At 37.0% G+C, this 21,772-nt stretch overlaps 1 protein-coding gene across 1 annotated transcript in view; it reads left to right on the forward strand.

Annotated features, from left to right (window-relative positions):
* Positions 1-21,772, forward strand: part of CSMD1 (CUB and Sushi multiple domains 1) — a 1,768,974-nt gene that overhangs the window by 287,381 nt on the left and 1,459,821 nt on the right. The gene's annotated exons all lie outside the window — the stretch shown is intronic.

A 21,772-nucleotide genomic window follows, 5' to 3' on the forward strand; every position in this document is an offset into this window, starting at 1 on the left:
GTTGGCTACCATGGAGTCAGCCCCAATTCATGGCAACTGAACCCGTGCGCAATAGACCCTTGGGCCTTTCTTCCTAGTCTGTCTTAGTCTGGAGCTTTGCTGAAACTTGTGTAGCCTCATAGCAACACACCTGCCTCCGCTGAGTGAGGGCTGATGGCTGCGCCTGAGGACCACTGGTCAGAAATCGAACCCAGGTCTCCTGCGTGGAAGGCAAGAATTCTACCACTGAACCACACTCCTGGTCCATTTAGGTATAACCTTGTGGTTATTGATATATCTAATGAAAGAATAAAGCTAAAATAAGTTTGGCAGACACACAAGCCTCGTCAAAGCACAGTCTCAGGCAGAAATTGTTGTCCACTCACGCTCCTTCTCAAGGAAAGGAAGTCTTAGCTAACAAACGTTTGAGTACTCTGATTCATTGACAGACCTCCTTATTGTGAATGTCGATGTAGAACTTCAACTTCAATTCTTTGGAACCATTTTAAGGTTATCCCTATTCTGTATTTCTGGCTTTCTTAACTTAGTGACCATGGATAATCTTTAAGTTTCTTTAAAGCTGTAAATTTATATGCACACTTTTTGTATGCATGTGTGTTTTTCTGAGGAAAAGCGTTTATAGGCTTCAGCAGATTCTCAAGAGTTCTATAACTAATGAAAACATCAGGATGACTTCTGCTGATTGGTGATTTAAGCTCCGTTAACTTGAGGCATTAAAATACTTAGATCTGCTAGCTGTTGCTTATGCTATTGCTTCTTTCTGTTGTTTAGATTCCGTGTTCACATATAGGCCTAGAGTAGGACTGGTCATATCAATGTAAATTATTCTAGTTTCAGTAAATTTTAAGTTATTAATTTGGCATTTTTGTTTTACATATTGGTTCTGTGAACCTAATTAATGTGCGTTTACCCTAGAGAGATGACGGTTCTCAGTGTACTGCAAAGCCTAGTTTTTGATTCAGTAAGAGTAGACTATTGTAAATTCATTGAGATGGTAAAGACTACTTCTGAAGCCCCTTGACAGATATCGAGCTGATCTTTTGCCCTGGATATTAGACACACACACACACACACACGTTATGTGATTATATTGCTGTGTACTGTTTTCCCTCAACCATCATAACAAAATATTTTCTTTAAGGTGTTCGTAGTATTTAAAAAAATGTGATAGCCATATATATTGACCTGAAGAGATGTCCCTCATACCTAAGAGTGAAAAAAAAAAAGGCAGAAACATATATCTAGTATGGTTCCATTTTGGTAAAAATATAAATAAATGTATTTGTATATGTATATGCATGTGTGTACATATGTGTGTGTGTACATGTATACATCCATGTACACCATCAAACACATATATGTCATACACATGTATATGCTTCTCTGAGGATTCAGAAAATTTAGGCCACTGTCTGAATTGTTAATATAATTAATTTTGGGTAGGAGTGAAATCAGTGGGAGGAAGAATAGCTGTAATTTTCCCTGTATAACTGCATTATTTAGCATGTTGTAAAGAGCATTTAAAGATTAACTTTATAAGGAGGAAATTTCTGTTGTGGAAATTATTATTCTTAAATAGATTTTTGACTCTTACCTGAAAATTGAATGAAAACTGGAACTAGATAATTCATTCAATTTTTTTTTTTTTTTTGCAAATGGCTAAGTTAATGAGTTCTCAGACCAACACTGAAGTTGAGATATTTTTCCAAAGTAAGAAAAAACACTGTATACTAACTAGAAATTATTCACAGAAATAATAGCCTGTCTAAAATGAACACAGTAAAAGGCAAATTAATTCCATAGAATTACCATCTTCAAAACTGTTTTTCAGTAACAAAGTAAGGACTGGCTAATTCTTTCACTTAGAAGGGATTCCTAAACCATGAAGAATTGTGCTGAATTTCTTTGTATATTTTCTTATTTATCATAATCTAAATTTTATGTTTTGCAATCATATATCTCCAAAGATTTTTTTCCTCTTACTTGTTTTTTGATTTCTTTAATACTCTTGTGTGACATAGACAAATTGCTTCTAGTTTATATGCATATATATAAGCAATATTTTGATAATATGCAATCTTAGGTAATGTTTATTGAGTTTTTGTGGTAAAAAACATATATAGCAAAATATCTGACAATTCAACAACTTTTGCTTGTGCCGTTCAGTGATGTTAATTGCGTTCGCCAAGTTGTGCTCCATTGCTGCTATGGTTTTCCAAATTTTTCCACCACCATTGACAGAAACTCACTGCCCACTAAGTAGAGACCCCTCTGCCTTCTGCCCCTGGTAACTACTAATGAGCTTTGGTCTCTATACATTTCCCTATTTCATATAAATAGGGGCATATGATTTTTGTCCTTTTGTGACTGACTTATTTCATTCTGCTTAATGTTTTCAAGGTTTATGCATGTTGTAACATGTATCAGGACTCCGTTTCTATGTTTGGTAGAATAATACTCCATCGTATGTATGTATGGCTTTTTGTTTATACGTTTATCTATTGCGGGGCACCTAGGTTGTTTGCACCTTTTGTCTATTGTGAAAAGTGTCATGTAAGGTTCTTTGTTTGTTTTTTTAATAATATCTTATTGAGCTTTTGGTGAAAGTTTATGCAGCACCTTAGATTCCCACTTGACAATTTCCACACAAATTTTTCAGTGACATTAGTTACATTTATGACAATGTATATTTTTTTATTAACAGTCTCTTTGTGTCTGTTCCATTTCCAGTACTGTAGTTTCCCCACCCTCTTACCTTCTCATCTTTGCTTCTGAGTAGTTGTGGACTTTTTAGTCTTATACAGATGGTTCTTAAGTAAAGCACCAATCTTACAGGTAATATACTTTATTTTGTGTGCCACTCTGTGATTTTGCTAAAAGGTGATCTCAGAGGATAGGTTTGGTTCTAGGTTTAAAGAGTGTCTCAGGGTGATAGTCTCAGGGAGTCTTCTGTTCTTTACTATTCCAGTATGTCTGGCTTTATTAGTATTATTATTTTTTTAAGAATTTGAGTTCTGCTCCACATTTTTCTCCCATTCTATCCAGGACCATCTATCGTGACCCTGGTCAGAATGATCAGTGGTAGTAGCCGGGCACCATCTAGTTCTTCTGGTCTCCAGTAAATGAATTTGTGGCTCATGTAGACTTGTTTCTTCTCTGAGATTTGGGTTACTGTGTTACTTCTGGTAAGTAGAGACCCACAGTTGTGTCTTAGATGGTTGCTCACAAGCTTTAAGAACGCAGACCTTACTCTCTTCACTAGGATGCAGACTACGATTTTTGTGAACTATATTATGCCAATTGACTGAGTTGTCCCATGAGTCTAAGATCCTAAACTTTCAAACTCACAAAACCTATCTGATATGCTCCTCCTTTCCTCATTTCTGGTGGTGCGTCTCCAGTTCACTTTGTATTTATTTCTTACAAACCTGATGTATCATTTGTGGTATTTAATTATTGAGTTTGTTCCTTGAAAATATCATGTTTTGTCCTTATGATTGTCGATGCTATTGAGTTTTCTGCAGCTCTCTCTTATTTTTTTTCTGGTGTATGCTTATGAGTATTTATTTAATGTTCTTGCCTTTCCATTTAGAGTACTCCCTTGAGTAATACTTGCAAAGCTGGTCCGGTGGTGGCAAATTCCCAGAGCTTCTATTTGTTTGGGAATATCATGATTTCCTACTCATTTTTGAATGGCAATTTTGCTAGGTAAAGAATTCTTGCTTGGCAGTTGTTTTCATTCAATATTTTATATATGCTGCTCCATTTTTTCTGGCCTCTAAAGTTTCTGGGGAGAAATCTGCACTAATTCCTATGAAAGACCCTTGGTATATTATATTGCACTTTCCTAATGCTGATTTTAGAATTCTCTTGTCTTTGGTTTTCAAGAATTTTATTAGGCTGTGGCATGAAGTTGATCTTTTTGCATCTCTTCTGATTAAGGTTTGTGTAGCTTCCTATATTTGCAGGCTGGGTTCTCTGTTCAGATCTGGTGTCTCTCTGATTATTTCTTGGAAAATTGTTTCTATGCCTTTGTTGATGTGGTGCTCTAGGATTGCAATAATTCTAATGTCATATTTCTCAATCGAGTCCTATATTTCCTTTTGGGTTTGTTACTTTTCTTTGTTCTTTCCTGTGTTTCTCTTAAAACTTGATAAGCTCAGTTATTTTGACTTCTGCCTCTTCAACTGTATTGCTGAATGTTTCTCCTGCTTTGTCTAATTCAGTTGATTTATTCTTCAGTTCCAGTAGTTCTCTTTGTTTTTTGTGTTTTCAATTTCCACGTTGAGTCTCTCGTTTTGTTCCTCTATTTGTTTCCTGATCTCCACTACTTTGCTTTCTGCTTGTTTTTTGCTTTCTTTAAACGTATTCAGCACCATAGCCTGACAATTATCAATTCTTTGCATTAGTCTGGCCTCCGTAGGACAAATTTCCTCTTCTTTATGGTTTGCTTTTGATTGGTCTTTCTTCTGTTGTGATTTTGTATATTTTACTATTATTTGTTGAACTTAGGCCATTTTGTTATCTTTTTTTAACTTTTTACTTTAAAATTTGTATTCTGGCTTTTGTGGGATAATTTCCTGATTGGGTGCCCTGGTGGCAGCAGCAAGCACCTGGCTGCCAACCAAAAGACCTGGGCCCACACCTTCCTGCCACCCTGTGGGAGAAAGATGCCACAGCCTGCCTCCACAAAGACTCACAGCCTCAGGAGCCCCATCGGACGGCTCCACCCAGCCCCACACAGTCCTTATGAGTCAGAATCAACCCAGCAGCAGTGGGCTTGGGATCTTCTTCTGAGAACTGCTAGAGACATTCTTAATCTTAGATTTTTATTTTTTTCAGTCCTGATTCAGGAGCTCTGGGTTCTTGACCTCTGGAATTTAATATGCATGTATAGGGGAGATTAGCTGGTTGCATACACTGACCTAAGTAGTGGGGCTCAACTTTCCTCTGATGAAGATGTAGGGCTTTCTATTTCTTTCCCTCATGGGCACCCTTCACAGACTCTCCCCCATAGTTCCACTATGGGAGCTAACGTTTCCGTCTGTGTTACCATCTGTTCAAAGTATTCCCCTTACCCTGGTGCTCTTACAGTTCCTCCTGGTCTTAGTGCCCATCCATCTCAGGCATTAGTGAGATTCAACACCACTCTATCACAGCACCAGCATGTTCCTTTGTCCCCTCCTAATTACATGGACCATGAACTCACACAGCCAATCCTTTCCACCCTAAAAAATTAAGCTATAGCTTCCTCAGATTGGCTCCCTTTCCGTGTTCCCTTTTTAGGGTGTTGCCTAGCCTGTCCCAAAATGGCTGTGATGAGAAAGTGCTACCAATATTAGTGAGTAGGTTCTCCCAGCTTCTTTGCCATCCTTGGTCCTCCTCTTCCCTGCTGCTGGACTCACTGCGACTCTCCAACACCTCAGCTTCTGTGACAGTTCTGAGATGGCCATCTGTGCTTGTTTTTATTTGTTGTTCAATGGACACTGAGGAAAGGGAAAACTATCTCATTATGCTTGCTTCTGGTTATAGCTGGCTAGTTTGAGTCAATACCATGAGAAGGTGTGAAAGAATGAGGTCAACTTGGATAGTGAAAGAAAGAAACAAGCAAACAAAATAGCAACACAAGCATTCTTGATTTGAAAACAAAAGGCGCCAAGAATGCTGGAAATAAATATTAAATATTTATTTTTTGACAAAAATGTATTACAAATGATAGATAATCAAATCTATTTTAGATTCGGAGTTATGAAATTCGGTCTGTCTCTCTTTACATATCTATACATACATGAATACAATTAATATGAATTAATAAAATTATATAAAATATATATTATATATCTGTGCGTATGTTATTGTATTAATCTGTAGTCATATGTAGGAGTTAAGCTTCTATTTTTTTTTTTGAGTATATAGTTAATTCAATACTGAATGTGCATCTAAATGATAAAAAGAGATACAAATATTTGTTTTATCTGCAGAATTCTTACATCAGTCTACAGAGGATTCAGAGTTCATTTCCATTTCTGAATTTACACTTAACATGTAAATTTATTATCATTTCTGATATTCTTGCTACCTAAGCTGTACGGGTCACTGAATGAATATCAAACGAGCATCTGTGTTACTAAATCTAGCATATTTTTCAAAGGGTATGTTGTTACAAAAAGTTTCCAGTCCTATTATGCAGTGTCTTTCTTCTTCTTCTTTTTTTTCCTTACTGTTTTATTTAAATGTATCCAGAAAATGACAATCTATAACCTCATCTGATAAATATATCTGATGTTTGACTTCAACAGGTTCGATTCATTCTTGATTTACACAAAATGAAGCATTGATTTTATTCATTAATTTAAAAGGCATTGAATAGAATTGTGTTATGAATTTGTGCATTATCTAATAGCAGACCTTTTATAATTTTAATTGCTTATTTCAATTCTTATTTCTTAGTGATAATAAGAATTAAATGAACCTAACAGTAAGGTATCTTTGATTGTGCCTACAAATTGATCTGAAAATTAAGAGCTGGAATTGAATTTAAGCTTTCAAATCAAGACAATTAATAATTTATGCAGTTATATGTATTTTCCCAAATCTTTTTTTCTATGAACTGATAAAGGACAATCCATGCTGCTAAAATATCCATCTCTTGACAATAGAAGATAAGGTGCCCTTTCTAGAGGGTCTTGCCATTTGTTTTAACTTGCTAACTTGAACACGGTTTTGACATTGGTCCTTTCAAAATATAAATTTTTATTTCTTTCACATCCTCAGGAAGAAAAAAATTAACTAAAGAGAACTAGCTTTGAATCTGTCAACTTGTGACATTAATTTCTGTACATCTGATTAGCTTTGATAGTCATTTTAATTAAACATGTTTTTTAAGTCTTGATTTTGTTTTTTCAACCAGGCATATATATTTTCCCAAACTGTCTTTTTAAATATTAGAATAATGGAATGGAAAAATCTACATTTGCTCAGGAAAGCAGGGTGGGTGAGTGGACAGCTGGTGTGTGGGGGACGCTTCAGTTTTCTCCTGTGATTCTGCATGAGTGTAGGAGGGTAACAAATGGTAGCTTTTAGACAGGAATAAGATGCAGAACACATTTCAGCTTTGGGTGCCTTATCCATCTAAACTCCTAAAAATGGGGACTTTCAACATTCCACATCTGATTTTCATTTTTTAAGACTTTCACACTTGCTCAAAACTTTCCCATATGTTACCAATGCTGAAGTGTATATCAAAATTTACTTAATTCTTTTTTGTTTTTAGAAGGAAAAGCTGAGATGCATGAATAATGATAACAGCAAAGGCTTTCTATTTCAGTTGAGTGATAACAGATTATTTTATATCATTTAAGTTCACAAAATCAAAGGAACTAGTTGAAGTATGTTTACAGTTAATTCTCATATATTACTGAAGTTCCTGAAAAATGAAGGGAGGTATTTAATTTCTAAACTACTGCATGAAATACATAAACAATTTTGACTCTCAATTTAAAAAATTATTTGATACAACATTAACATTTCACAAAATATTTTAGATAGCATTTTGTTATTGTTGTTGTTAGGTGACATTGAGTTGGTTTCAACAGAATGAAACACTGCCTGGTCCCGTGTCATTCAGACAATCGTTGCTGTTTGAGCCCATTGTTGCAGCCACTGTGTCAATCCACCTCCTTGAGGCTTTCCTCTTTTTCACTCACCCATTACTTTACCAAGCATGATGTACTACTCCAGGAACTGGTCCCTCCTGATAATGTGTTCAAAGTGTGTAAGATGAAGTCTTATTAGCTTTGCTTCTATGGAGCTTTCTAGCTGTGCTTCAAAGACAGATTAGTTTGTTCTTCTGGCACTCCATGGTATATTCAAAATACTTCGCCAATACCATAATTCAAATGGATCAGTTCTTCCTAGGTGTTCCTTATTCATGCATATGAGACAATTGAAAATACCATGGCTTGGTCAGGCTCACCTTAGTCCTCAAAGTGACATCTTTGCTTTTGAACACTTTAAAGAGATCTTTTGTGACGAATTTGCCCAATGTTATATGTCTTTTGATTTCTTGACTGCTGCTTCCATAGGTGTTGACTGTGAATCCAAGTAAAATGAAATCCCTGACAACTTCAATTTTTTTCGGCATGTATCGTGATGTTGCTTCCTGTTTCAGTGGTAAAGATTGTCTTATTTACGTTGAGGTGTAATCCATGCTAAAATCTGTAGTCTTTAATCTTCTTCAGTAAGTACTTCAAGTCTTCTTCACTTTCAGCCAGCAAGGTCATGTCATCTGCATATCTCAGGTTGTTAGTGAGTCTTCCTTCAATCCCGATCCTTCATTCTTCTTCATAGAGTTCAGCTTCTCAGGTTATTTGCTCAGCATACAGATTGAATAAGTATGGTGAAGGGATACAACCCTGACTCACACCTTTCCTGACTTTAAACCATCCAGTATCCCCTTGTTCTATTTGAACAACTGCCTTTTGATCCATGTGCACATTCCTCATGAACACAGTTAAGTGTTCTGAAATTCCCACTGCTCGCAATGTTATCCATAATTTGTTAGGACCCACACGGTCGAATGCCTTTGCACAGTCAACAAATCACAGGTAAACATCTTTCTGGTATTCTCTGCTTTAAGCCAGGATCCATCTGACGTCCACAATGATATCCCTCTTTCCACATGCTCTTCTGAATCCGGCTTGAATTTCTGGCAGTTTCCTGTCTATACTGCCGCAACTGTTTTGGATTATCTTTAGCACAATTTTAGCTGTGCGTGATATTCATCATATTGTTGGATAATTTCTGAATTCTTTTGGATCACCACTGGCCTGTCAGTTTGTTGTACTGTGGTGGCTTGTGTGTCGTTGTGATGCTGGAGTACCTCTGGTATTTCAAATACAAACAGGGTCACCCATAGTGAACAGGTTTTATTAACGCTTTATAGTTTTCAAATACTATATGACTTTTTTTCATTTAAACCTGAAAACAGTAGATACATTATTCATATGGAGTTATTTTAAAACTCAGAGCATGTTTCCAGATATTACTTTGACAGTGTGTGGCAGAGATGAGCTGGAATTTAGGTTTGATCACTCTAAAAAGGGTTAGCATGTTTTTTCTGTAGAAATCCAGATAGCAATATTTTCAGTTTTGCAGGCCGTCCATCTCCATCTCTGTTGCAACTGCTCAACCCTTCAGTTACAGTAGGGAAGTAGACAATACTGAAGGTAATGAGAGTGGCTGTGTTCCAATGCAAACTTTACTTATGACAACAGGCACCCACCAGGGGCCAGAGTGTGGGATGCTTCTCGACAACAGTGCTCTTTTCTTCTTCTCTAGCAAGCCGGATATCCTTTCCTTCTGTGTCAGTTCAGCTTCATTATTTAATCCACTCTCTCAGTTCACAATAGAAAAAGCAAGTGGGTCTTAAAAGAAGATCTAACTACAGTGGCTAGTTTGATTATTTTTCTGTAAGTGACAAAGCAGCTTTGTTGATCACTTGAGTCAACTACCTGATGATGCTGGGTTTTCAGTAAATCAAATCAATTTTTAGTTGACAAACAACATATGGTCAGGTATTATTTAGACACACAGAGCCAATTTAAGTTTTTATATTTATATTTTGTGTATTAGACATGGCAAATAAGACTGACTTTCTAATTTTGTGTCCAATTCAAGGTTTTCAAAAGTTTCCTTTATGTATACTTCTCAGAAGTTCACATACCTGCAAATATTGTGCTATGATTTCAAGCCTAAAGATACTACCTGAACTTCTTAGAATGAAATGTAATATTAGCTAATCAAAGACCTTATTTTCATCTCGTTATTGCTCAAAGAATAGTTAGTAAAAGATTTATTAGAAACAGTGGCTTCCGGGTTATTATTTTTACATCACTGGAAAAAAAATGTTGCGTTTCAGAAATAAATTTCATGGATCATCTAAATGTCACATATATTTCCCTACATTTTGTCATATGAATGTGGTAAATTAAGAACTTGAAGTCCGCTTCTGAGAAGTATATATTGTCTTTAATTGCTCTATTTCAAGGCAAATTCACTATGAGAGTAGCTTACACTATTTGGAAATGAGTTGGAGCACTTTACAGTATAAAATGGTGCCAGTGGAAAAATCCTACTCAGCATAACTAAATTGTAATATGTGCACGATTATGCTCACTGCCATCTGACAGCTGTTTGGTTCCTCTGTGAAATGAATTAGTGCTGTCATTTTACTAATAGACCAAAAATAAAATCACTGGCATTGTTTCCAGCAGCCAGTTCTAACAGAAGCCAGTCTAAATGAATTGCCCTCTCTCTGGTCACAGTCATGCCTGTTACAGGCCAGGCTATCAGAACATAAGGCATTACTCAGAATACTAATTGGGGGAAGCAAAATTCTTCTCTGTACAAATGCTTAGGATTGACTAAAAATAACCACAAATGTTTCTAAACTAGTGAGTGGCTGCCTTCTAAGTTGACTCTGGGAGAACATGCACTACTTTGGAACTGAGTATTTCCATGTAAAATATATATATGCATTTTTTTCTGTTCACGTGCTAGAGATCAATTTCATTTTACTTTTATTTTTTAATAGCATTGTTTTTGTTGTGCTTTAGGTGGAGGTTTACAGAGCAAATTATTTTGTCATTGAACTATTAATACACATATTGCTTTGTGACATTGGTTGCCAACCCTGAGGGATGTTTGTAGACCTTGGGTTCTGCATTTCCACTCACCAGCTTTCCTGTCCCTTCCTGCCTGCTCATTCTTGCCCCTGGGCTGGTCTGCCCATTTAGTCTTGTATACATGGTCAAGCTATGTGTATTATTGTTTGTTTTATGGGTCTGCCTAACCTTTGACTAAAGGGTGAACCACAAGAATGACTTCACTACTGAGTTAAAAGGGTGTCTAGGGGCCATGCTCTTGGTGTTTCTCCAGCCTCTGTCAGACCAGTAAGTCTGGTCCTTTTTTTGTGTGTGAGTTTGAATTTTGTTCTTCATTTTTTCTCCAGCTCTGCCTGGGACCCTCTGTTGTTATCCCTGTCCAAGCAGCCTGGTGGACTGCTGGACTCAGTCTGGTGGAAGTTGTGTTAATTGTGTTCCATTAGTCCTTTAGACTAACCTTTCCCTTGTGTCTTTGGTTTTCTTCCTTTTCCCTTGATCCAGTTGGGGCAGGACAAGTAAACGTACCTTAGATGGCCACTGACAGGCTTTTAAGACCCCAGACACTACCCACCAAAGTAGGATTTAGAACATTTTCCTTATAAACAATGTTATGCCAATTGAGCTAGATGCCCCCAGCCCTCAGCCCAGTAATTTGGTTCCTCAGGGAGTTTGGATGTATCTATGAAGCTTCCATGACTTTGCCTTGGACACGTTGTGCTGACTTCCCCAGTATTGTGTACTGTCTTACCCTTCACCAAAGCTACCACTTATTTGTTATCTAGTTGGTGTTTTTCCCTCCCCAGCCATCCCCTTTCCTCTTTGGTAACCATCAAAGATTGTTTCTTTTTGTGTGGAAACATTTTCATGTGTTTTTATACTAGTGGTCTCATGCAGTATTTGTCCTTTCGTGATTGACTTTTTTCACTCAGCATAATATCCTCCAGATTCATCCATGTTGTGAGATGTCTTGCAGATTCATCATTGTTCTTTATTGTTGCATGGTATTCCATTGTGTGTGTGTGTCATAGTTTGTTTACCCAGTCATCTGTTGATGAGCACTTAGATTGCTTCTATCGTTTTGCTGTTGTGACCAATGGGTGTAAATATATTTATTCATGTGGTGGCTCTTATTTCTCCAGGATAGATTCCTCGGAGTGGGATTGCTGGTGTTGTGTTTCATTTGTGACGACTTCCAATTTTCCTAGATTTGTGCTTTGCGCATTCATGTTCCAGCTATTAATGATGTTTGCAGCTGTTCCTTCTCATTTTGATTCATGAGGAAAAACAAGTAAACTAGACCAAGGGAGAGTATCTGGTTAAGAAGAAGGAAAATGTGGAATGTGTGTTGTTCTGGAAGCCAAATCAAGCAAGTTGTTCAGGGAGAAGGGAATAACCCAGTCTGTCAAATACTATTAATAGGCCAAGGTCAAGAGTGACGGGAAGAGATAATTTTCCACTGGATTTCACCATGAGGCGGTCACTGTTGGCCTCAACAAGGCCATTTTGGTGGACAGGTGAGGATGAAACTTACTGGAATGATTCAAGAGAATTAGAGGAAGAAAATTAGAAAGTGAAAGTAGAAGTGACTCTTGCAAGAAGTTTTGCTCTAAAAAAAAGTGGCAGGTATAGAATGGTGGTAGAGGGAGAATGGAGAAAAAAGCGATATTTGCTGTTTTTTGTTTTGTTTTAAAGATAAGAGAAATTATATCGCAATTGCATGCTGATGGATGCTGATATTCAGTAGAGTGAGAAAATTAATTATATTGGGAAGTGCTCTAGCAATATCTTTAAGTAAGTAATCAGAGCTGTTACCTATTGCAAAAGCAAAGAGGTTGGCCTTAAAGAGCAAGGACAGTGCTCACAGTAACAAAGGACAAGAGGAATACATATTCATATAGGTAAGTAGATGTGGTATTACAAGCTTATAAGTATTTTCATATTCATTTTTTCAGTGAAATGCTAAGCAAACTCATTATATAACAGTGTGGTTGGGGAAAAGGTCTTACAGGGTTGAGGAAAGAGAATTTAATGTAATATTGAAAAACATCTAAAGTAGTCTCAATTTGAAGTGGGAGAATGAATGGACTACTGAAATAAAGTATTACTGCGGAGCAGTTGTATGACTATTTGGGAGATTAACAGTCATGAATGTAAAGAGAGACTGGGTGTCATAGCTATATGTTTTCCTCATCCACATTCTACTGCATGTATACAGCAGTTAACCATTTTAGAGAGTGGTTGAAGGAAAAGAGGGACAAGGGCATTGAGGGTACACTCAAGGGAGTGAGTACAATGATGACGTACAGAGTGTAACAGAGAAACGGGTAAAATGAGGGACAGAAAAAAGTTGAGAGGATCAATGAAAATCATGTCCTGGTGTTCTAGAGGGAAAAGTCTAGAAAGATAGAGGGAGGTAAGAAAGCCTGATGTCTGAAATTGAGATTTTCTGGAGAGCTCTCAGTAGTTGGCATGGCAAGGTCTGGGCTATGATCCTGGGAGTAATGGATAAAACAGAAGACAAGATCATCGGAGAATAGTGGGTTGAGGAGCTGAGAAACCAGGGAATTGGAAGGATTGTTTATGAGGATAGTGAAAGCACCAAGAATTATGACAGGAGTAGTATTAGAAAGAGTGGCAGTGACCCAGGTGCTAAAGTCACCAAGGAGCAAGACTCCATTAATGGTGAAGAGGTGATATGGGATTGTTGGGGGCTACTGATGTTTTCAAGTACAAGAACGAGCAGTGCCAGGTGGGATAAAAAGCTGGGAATTTTAGAGAAAATGATCTGGAAATGTTAATGAGTAAATCCCAGTTAAGAGGAAGATATGAAAGAAAGTAGACACCACCAGAGAGGGCTTCAGGGAAGCAATGTCCTCAAGGAAAAGGACCAGGTTATAGGACAGGTAAAGTGAAAATTTAGAAAGGGTGAGTCTGAAAGGGACAGTGCCTATTTTTCAGGCATTGGGGGTGTGGGAGATGGAGACAGGACTCAGATATAAGGAGCAATTCAGGGATGGAAATAAAATGAGATGGAGGTTGGGGAGTAACCTGGGATACTTGTGGTGACTGAAGTAAAATGGATGAGGAGGACACAACGAGAAGTCTAAACGAGTGCTCGGGTTACGTAAATGTCAGGACTCTGAAAGCTGAGGTGGAGGCTGGCCTGGGAGCGTTCAGGACTCTGGAGTCCCCTTCTCTGGATGAGTGAAGGGGGCTGGTCACAGCACTATTAGCTTGACATTTTGTGCCTTTTAAAATAAAATACATATAATTTAAAATATTTTTCCCAAATATAACCAAAATTTAAAATATTTATGTTGTAAGCAAGCTGTAATGCTGTTTGAAGGTTCAAGTGGAGCACATTCAATTCTATTCTTTTATAAATATTATTAAAGTAATTTTGTGTGGTTACAGGGTTCAAGAATACACATCTGCAATATTTTAAGTAAGCATTCAATGACTGAATCTGTGAAGTTATTTCAGAAAACTCGAGGAGAATTTTTCACAATCCAGACTGATAAATATTTGTAAGCAAATTGTAAATGAACCCTTATCCTTCCAGATTCAAACAGAAGATTTATGCAGAGATGATAAAGAACTGTTTTCTTTAGAGCTTCTTTACAAAAAGTAGTTTCCTTAACACCAAGGATATCATCTTGGAAGCTCAGTGCTTTATTAACTTTCAGATTTGAATGTAACAAGAATCATTCCACTGTAAGAGTCACCTCTTCTTAAATTCTTTTGGAATACGAATCTGAAAATATGACTGAAAATACAGCTGTAAAGCTGGCATTCTGCACCTCGCCTTGTCTAGCACAAAAGAAAGGAACCTGATAATCCATGTTGAGTTTAATTCTCCTTCTATTTAATAAAAATTGTACTTGACATGACCTAATAATCTTTTAAAAGCATTGGCTCATCAAGACTTTTTAAGAAAGAAAAAAATGCACGCGTGCTATCAGAGAGGTACTCCTAGAAACAAAGTGTCCATTAAAAAACCTGAAATAAAGAGCAAATTAGCCTGAACCAGCCTAAAATATGGGTTACATTAAATTGAAAGACTTCAAGACTGCAGGTCAGTCTGGATTCCAGCCATGGTGTTCAGCTATACCAGCTCTAATGAAAGTAATTGCTGACATGGCTGGCCCCATGCCTTGCATGAAAGACATAGCGAGGGCAATTTTTATTGACTTCAATTGGACTTACGATGTCGCCGATCGCAAGAATTTACCAGGACAAATGGATAAACCTAGATCTCCACACGCACGTCTACGCACATGCACGAATGCATGTACTCCTTGGTCTGCCCGCGTGGTATATGATTACATATACAAAGCCTTAGTGAGCTTTGACACAGTCATCGTACATATAAGACAGTCTTCAAGGCAACCAGAAACTGAGAAATCCAAGTTGATTGTATCTTCCTTATTTTAATTCAGAGGAGCACAGAGCTATAATTTCTAAGTCCATACATTTGCCACTCCCATCCTTCCAAGAGGTTTTGTCTATGTCTAGTATTTAACTAGATAGCAATCAGCAATTACTTTCCCATCCACAGTTACACTTTTCCCAAAATTTAAATTACTATAGAGACTACATTTTTCTCTGACTTACTCTTATTTAAATCTTCAGGTTGGCATGGTAACGTTATGCTTGGAGTTATTTATGTATATGCCTGTCTACCTCCACTAGATGGTGTGGAAATTCAAGTTGGAAAGGAAGGGTTGCTGACTTGGTGCTAAGATCATGGTGCAGAGAGCTGTAGGTGAAGTCTGGGGGAGTGAAGTAGCTCTCTGCTTCCCATGATACTTCAACAAGATGATATCCATTACCTTGGTGAATTTATAATATTTCCCATGCCTGGAAGACTGAGAAAATTGATTTTATCAGCCTACTAAAAGCAGATGCAAAATTTGGAGATAGACTCCAATTAGCCAAGATCAGGAGATTGATATATAAAGCCAGAATGTCACATTGTTAATTTACATTGAGGCATGTAATTGGCACAGGGCCTAAAACAGTTATTTATCCTACATGAGTGGGAAGTCCTACATAGGAAGATATGTCATTTTCATAGGAAAGGCTGAAATTCATTAATTTACCAAATGCTTATTAAACATTTTTCTGAAGACCTAACAAAGAGTGTGAGTTAAATCAAGTGTGTTGACAAGATAATAGGGATGGTTAAGATAGCTTATGAGTAAGGAACACTGAATTGAATGAATTAACACCTGAAACTAATATTTCCAAGGGAATGGAGGTTGAATATCAGACATGGAAGCTCAACAACAGCTGGTTCATAACGGGAGTGGAGGGGCGGGTATTAGCAACTCCTACACAGCCAACAACTGTCCGGAAGGAAGCTTATCCAACAGCTTTGGAGTATCCGATTTCCAAATGCAAAGATGCAGGCAGGAGATTGTTGTCACTGAACCTTCACTGTAGTCCCACTGAGCATCCAGCTGTAATGGCTAACGCGTATTGAGCATTATTATAATCCTGTCATTATGCAAAGCACACTTTGCATACATGTTCTGATTTAATCCTCACACTTATTTGAAAAGTGTTATTATTCCCAGTGTCAAGATGGGAATTAAAAAAAAAAAAAAAGCAACTTGAACTTGTGGAGATTAAATAATTTGCCCAGTGCCACAGGACCAATAAATGACAGAGCTGGGATTTGAATTCTGAAACCCATGCCCATGACCATGAAGGTGCAGTCACGGGTGGAGAGCCTGATTTGTATGCCCTAAAAGCATATATGGTGGTGTAGCGGTTAAGAGCTCGGCTGCTAGCCAAAAGGTCAGCAGTTTGAATCCACTAGATACTCCTTAGGAACCCTACGGAGCAGTTCTACTCTGTTCTGCGGGGCTGACGTGAGTTGGAGTCAACTCAATGGCAATGAGATTTTTTTTTGAAAGCATATATAGGACCCCTGGTGGCAGCAGTGGTTAAGTGCTCAGCTGCTAACTGAAAGGTTGGTGGTTCGAACTCACCAAACACTTCTTTGGAAAAAGATATGGCAGTCTGCTTCTGTAAAGATTGTTGTTGTTGTTACTAGGTGTTTTCAACTCATAGAGATCCTATGTACAAACAGAAGGAAACACGGCCCAGTCCTAGTCCTGCACCGTCCTCACAATCGTTGCTATGTTTGAGCCCATTGTTGCAGCCACTGTGTCAGTTCATCTCATTGAGGGTCTTCCTCTTTTTTGCTGACCCTATACTTTACCAAGCGTGATGTACTTCTCTAGGGGCTGGTCCCTACTGATAACATGTTGAAAGTACTTGAGATGAAGTCTTGCCATTCTTGCTTTTAAGGAGCATTCTGGGTGAACTTCTTCAAAAGACAGATTTGTTTTTCTGGCAGTCCATGGTATATTCAATATTCTTTGTCAACACCATAATTTAAATGCATCAATTCTTCTTCAGTCTTCCTTATTCATTGCCCACCTTTCACATACATATGAAGCAACTGGAAATACTGTAAAGATTACAGCCTTGGAAACCCTATGGGGTAGTTCTACTCTGTCCCACAGGGTCACTATGAGTCCAAATAGACTTTATGCCAGTAGGTTTTTTAAAGGATATATAATTTGGGCAACTCTCTTTAACTAAAGAAATACAAAGTCATCACTGCAAAAATAAATGTTTGTTTAGAATTATAAGAGTTACAACAGACTATAAATTGAAAGATCTAACGAATTACACAGTTGTCTTGGCTATTTAGTGCTGCTATAACAGAAATACCACAAGTTGATGGCTTTAACAAAGAGAAGTTTATTCTCTCACAGCTCAGTAGGCCAGAAGTCTGAATTCAGGGCACCAGCTCCAGGAGAAGGCTTTCTCTCTCTGTCAACTCTGAAGGAAAGTCTTTGTCATCAGTCTTCCCTTGTTATGGGACCATCTCAGTTCCAATCTCAGGTCAAAAGGATGCACTCTGCTCCCAGCACTGCTTTCTTGGTGGTATGAGGTTCCCTTGTATCTCTGCTCACTTCTCTCTTTGATATCTCAAAAAAGATTGGCTTAAGACACTACTTAATCTTATAGACCTCATCAGTATAATTGTAGCTAATCCCTTTTATTACATCACAGTGATAGGATTTACAACATATAGAGAAATCATGTCAGAAGATAAAATGGTAGACAATCATACAACAGAATCATGACCTAGCCATGTTGACAGATATTTTTGGGGGACACAATTCAATCCAAGACAGCAGTCATAACATATGCACAAATAAAAAACCGTATTTTTTTATTAACTGCTTGACTCACCTGTATAATACTTTCCTATGACTTTTGGCTGCATTTTTCTTCGATCACTTCTTCACATAGTGATATTGTAATAGTTCCTTAGTGATCAAAAGATAATTCAGTGCCCACTTGATCAAATTTATTACAACCGTTAAGGACTGTTGGAATGCATATATACTTTGGTATTCATTATACTCACTGTTTTTAGTTCTGTTAAATGTTTGTGCCCTACAAACACAGAAATTCTGAAAAATTCTATATAATTGTCATCAAAAAAGAAAATGTATGTGACACTCTAATTGTTTATGCTAGTTTATCAAGTATATTCTTGAAAGGAGAGACATTTTGTTTTAACTAGACATTAGTGAGAATCAAAATTATCTACTTAAATTTTATACATTTGATAACTGGAAGAATTTTCCACAAACTAACTTTTTGCCTCATACATTATACACTTTTTTTTTTCTTCTCTACCATCTACACATTTTCCATGCCAAACTCACCTTACATCCTAAATCTTTGTGACAACAGGAGTCAAATCCGGAGGGTTGGGGAGTAAACCTGAAAGGCATTCCTACACTGGAATGTTTAGGAAAATATTGACACTGTAAAGAGGTGACTTCTTCATTAGAGCAGCAATCTCTTTAGAGTTCATGTACTTTGGAAACTCTATACCTTTTATAGTGTTTCTATAATTTAACACTTAGCTATATACTGTCTTGTTTCATTTCTCTTCCCAGGTAGAATTGAAGTTCCTCGATCAGTAATGGTAGTATTTTTTTTGGGGGGGGGGATTACACACAGAAAAAATTGGTTCTTAGAGTGTTTTAAATATGTATTATAGTGCAGGTTGTATTTTGTAGAGTCATTATTGGTTAATCCCCATGATAATCATATACAGAGTTTGGACATTATTCCCATTTTAACCATGTCAAACCTAAAGCTCTGAAGATTTAAATAGCAAATTAAAATGGCAAGTGTTAGCATTGTTATTTTTTTACTCCAAAACTTCTCTCAATTGTACACTGGACCATGCATGTATTAGGTGCTCAGCAAATAATTTTGAATGACATGTGAAAGGAGCTATTTAAATTTCTTTTCCCAGGAAGTATTCTAGAGCTTTGTAATTAGATTTGCAAATGGAAGGCTTCTTCTTAATGACAGCTTTGATGATTTGAAGGTTCCAATGTTCACCCATAAAGACTTCCAAAGAAAGAAAAACCTAAGCTTCTTAAGTTAAAGGATGGTGCTGACCAATGCTTTTGGTAAATGAGAAAACTGAATAGCAAATGTGTTAGCATTGACTTTGAAAATGATAGCCACAGGTAGTAGCAGAACAACAACAACAATGATCTTTAAGGATTTTAATGCTACAAGACCTAGTCAGTGTTTAGGGTTTCATCTGGGAGGAGAAATATTGCACAAACATAAGAACTATGGAAGACTTGGACACACCATCGTGCCACCATCCCTCTGTGACAGGAGTCTCTGTAAGACAGGTCAGCCTTGTGCATCCTGACCTACCTAGAGATCCAGTATCAGGAAAGTGGTAACCGTCGATCCATGGTTATACAGAGATTAGCACATTACCAGATTTAGAATTAGGGACATAAAAGATTGCAAATCCCTTACCTGCTTGATATTGACGCTGATACTACCTATTCTTTTATTTCTAGAGAGATGCTAAGTAAGAAATGGCTAAAAATCTGTGTGTAACTTAGTCAAAGTTTTTAAACTGTATAAAAAAATCAAAGAATTTTAAGTAGCTTTTTATATGACAAATCCATGTGGTGCAGTGGTTAAGAGCTCGGCTACTAACCAAAAGGTTGCAGTTCAAATCTACCAGCCACTCCTTGGAAACTGTATGGGGCAGTTCTACTTTGTCCTTTAGGGTTACTATCTATGAGTAGGAATCAATTTGATGGCAATGGATTTGGTTTTCGTTATCATTATTTATTTATTCTTTAATATCTGTTTTCTCATTTTATATTTCTACTATTGCTACAATAATTTTGGGATCAATGATATATATGTCTCTATTGCTAAGAAAAGTGAAGCTCAGATTGTGACTTTGTTCAAGGTCATTCAGAAACTCAGTGAAAAACTGGACCTATAACCCATAAGCCCAAATTTCTAGTTATGTAATATTTTTATATCAATATTATTGTTTTCTTGTTCTTAAAGCATAAAACAATTTGCTTTTTTTAAACCTAATGGACTGATAATCTGTAGTATAATATACATTCGTAAAGAGAAAAACAACAATTTAATAAGTAATTTATGCTTAGTTTTTATGACAGTTTGAATTCTCAGTATGGAATAAACACAAAATAATTGTTATTCTAACTTAGCACTAGATTATTTTTAAATTCAGTATATAGTCATTATAGAAGTGGTATTTAAAAATATTTAACACAAACAGAGGCTGCTTAAAACAGAAGCAGATGATCATGGATGACAACACAGGAGCTGGTGCCATCTTTGCACAATGAGCAGAAATGTTCATGATTGAACATCACGGAATTTTAAATGTTCAACAAGCAGTCAAACATATTTTCCTATAAGATAATGATACAACTGGCGTATGTTTAAACATTTTCCACGTAGCAAGATTAGAAAAACTGTCAAGAAATTCCCTTCAATTACACTTATTTTTAGACGAATCTTATTTTAAAGAAATATTTTCATGCTTTTCTATATCTATTACCTAATTAACAACTATAATTTTTTCTGTGAAGAATAAAATCCTACGCCATCATTTTCTAAATTAACATATGTACCTCTTTTGACAATACAGTCAAACACACACATAACTGGATCACATTCTTTTTTCCAGTAGTTACTTTTTTTAAGCAAATCTTGTGTATCACATGACATTTACAATAGCTAATTTTCTTTGTACCAGAACTCTTTATTGATACATAATTCAGTGTTATTTTTGTCTTCTTAGCACTTAGAACTGTGCTTATTCCCCAGAATGGACTCCTCATGGAAACATTTAAATACAATTTTATGTATAACGGGGTAATATTTTTTCAAATATTAAAACAATGCATTTGATTTTCTCCTGAAAGCTTTGATAAGCCTTTATATCAGATAGTTTTAGCTCTGTTTGAAGCTAAAGGGCGGGACAAAACAAAGGGTCAGGAAAGGGATGGAGAAGTGAGGGTGGGGGTGTAGGGTGCGGTGGGGAATTCCACTCTTCAGCCAACTGATCCCCTGGGCATCATTCTTGGACATAGAGGACGATCTGCTTTCTTTCTACCAGTCTTCAGTGTTTCACGAATCTCGCTTGGTGAACCTATCTTGAAACCTCCTCTGGCCTAGCGAAGACAAGCTTGTCAGTCATTAATTAAGGATAACTAAGGAATTATACAGTCACTGTGAGTCAGAATCAACTCGACGGCAATGGGTTTGATTTGGTTTGGTTTGGAAGCAACTGAAATAGCAAAGAAATTGGAGAAAGTCCATTCTGTATAGGAGTTTTGGGAAGGAGAGAAGGGAAGATAAGAAATTACTTTTGGAGAAAAAAAAAATAGATGTGTGATTTTCTGTCATTTAGGATGAGAGAGTAAGAGTTGGGTTAAATAATCCTAAAAGGACAACAAGAGAAAGGGCTTTCACTACACTTCTTGTTTGAATTTTAAGAGGAGACTACTGTGCAAAGGGAGGTGCCCTAAACACATGGGGCCTAGTTAAAGGGGAAGCATGGCAGAGTTGGAGAGAGTAACACTCTAAATGACTCTCCCAAGCTCCCTTCCTTAAATTCTTGAACTCTCTGTTAAGTCTCAGTGGACCTACCATGGGAACGCTCTGGTTGGGAAAGAAGGACACAACAGCCAAGGTTAGGGAGG

The sequence above is a fragment of the Loxodonta africana genome, chromosome 12 (genome assembly GCF_030014295.1).
Source record: "Loxodonta africana isolate mLoxAfr1 chromosome 12, mLoxAfr1.hap2, whole genome shotgun sequence".
In the NCBI taxonomy this organism is placed as follows: Eukaryota; Metazoa; Chordata; class Mammalia; order Proboscidea; family Elephantidae; genus Loxodonta; species Loxodonta africana.